Here is a 1,699-nt window from a genome sequence, read left to right as displayed (position 1 = left end):
GCAACTTCCTAAAAGGATCCAACACACAGCAGATCAGTTTGTAAGAAGCGGGTCTTCTGTGTTTTAAATGCATTCGTACTGCTAACTCTTATACGCCACTCTAGGGCTGGAAATGACTGTTTCTACATTCTCCAAAGAAAGGGTTTCTGAACTGCTGAAATACAAATGAGTTTAACTCTGTAAGTTGAATGCACACATTGACAACCATTCTGCTGGATAGCTCCGTTTTTGTTTTAGAGCTAGATATTTCTCATTACAGCCTGTACTGCCATCCACTCTGGAATGTCCAAAGGAAGCTTTTAGAAGAAACGTGTTTCTAACTCACTGATTCTAAACATAGATACAACTTCCTAAAAGGAACCAACACACAGTAGGTCAGTTTGTACAAAGCAGGTCTTCTGTGTTTTAAACGCATTCTTTTTTTTTTTGAGATGGAGTTTCGCTCTCGTTACCCAGGCTGGAGTGCAGTGGTGCCATCTCGGCTCACCGCAACCTCCGCCTCCTGGGTTCAGGCAATTCTCCTGCCTCAGCCTCCTGAGTAGCTGGCATGACAGGCACGTGCCACCATGCCCAGCTAATTTTTTGTATTTTTAGTAGAGACGGGGTTTCACCTTGTTTACCAGGATGGTCTCGATCTCTTGACCTCCTGATCCATCTGCCTCGGCCTCCCAAAGTGCCGGGATTACAGGCTTGAGCCACCACGCCCAGCCTTAAACGCATTCTTAATGCTAATTCTTATATGCCCGGCGTCGAATCCCACCCCGTCCTTGAAAAACTGAAGGCTGCTCACCGCTATTACCCTAAAGAGTTTGACTGGAATCTGAAAAGCGGGTGTGCGTTCATCATCACGAGCTACTCCGAGGACATCCACCGCTCCATCAAGTACTCCATCCGGTGCACACGGAGCACGGTAACACGCGCCTGGACGGCGCCTTCCGCTGCATGAGCAGCAAGGGGCCCGTCTACCTGCTCTTCAGCGTCAACGGGAGCGGGCATTTTTGTGGGGTGGCCGAGATGAAGTCCCCCGTGGACTACGGCACCATTGCTGGGGTCTGGTCTCAGGACCAGTGGAAGGGGCAGTTTGATGTCAAGTGGATTTCTGTTCAGGGCGTGCCCAATAACCAGCTGCGGCACATCAGACTGGAGCACAACGACAACAAACCCGTCACAAACTCCCGGGACACCCAGGAGGTGCCCTTAGAAAAAGCAAAGCAGGTGCTGAAAATCATCAGCTCCTACAAGCACACGACACGACCTCCATCTTCGACGACTTTGCCCACTACGAGAAGCACCAGGAGGAGGAGGAGGAGGAGGAGGAGGAGGAGGAGGTGGCGCGCAAGGAACGGCAGAATCGAAGCAAACAATGAGGAGAACCAGTTTCCTACGTGTTCTAACATGTGACTCGGAAAACCGTTTAAAACGCGTGTGCTTTGTCAGCTCCAGCGTGTCGTCCGTGCGGGGTCGAGTGTTGAATCTTTGCCTTTCCTGTCGTTTATTTTTGCCCAAATGAACTGGCATTTATTTCTACTTTTCTATGTATTCTAATCTTGTAGAAGCCACTAATAACGTAGTATTGTTTTTTTGTCAGCTTAAAAAAAAAAAAGGAGGAAGAATAAATAATAGTGCTTGAGGAAGAGTAGTGATCGAGAGGGTTGGTCAAGAGGGCACCTCATCGCAGATGCTAGAGTAAAAACAACTC

At 48.7% G+C, this 1,699-nt stretch overlaps 1 pseudogene; it reads left to right on the top strand.

The window, feature by feature from the left end:
- The first annotated feature begins 739 nt into the window (after window positions 1-739).
- Window positions 740-1,367, top strand: LOC141583149 (YTH domain-containing family protein 1 pseudogene; annotated as a pseudogene).
- Window positions 1,368-1,699: the final 332 nt, after the last annotated feature.

Source organism: Saimiri boliviensis, assembly GCF_048565385.1.
Source record: "Saimiri boliviensis isolate mSaiBol1 chromosome 16 unlocalized genomic scaffold, mSaiBol1.pri SUPER_16_unloc_1, whole genome shotgun sequence".
NCBI classification, from domain to species: domain Eukaryota; kingdom Metazoa; phylum Chordata; class Mammalia; order Primates; family Cebidae; genus Saimiri; species Saimiri boliviensis.
This window is presented reverse-complemented; position numbering and strand designations above follow the sequence as displayed.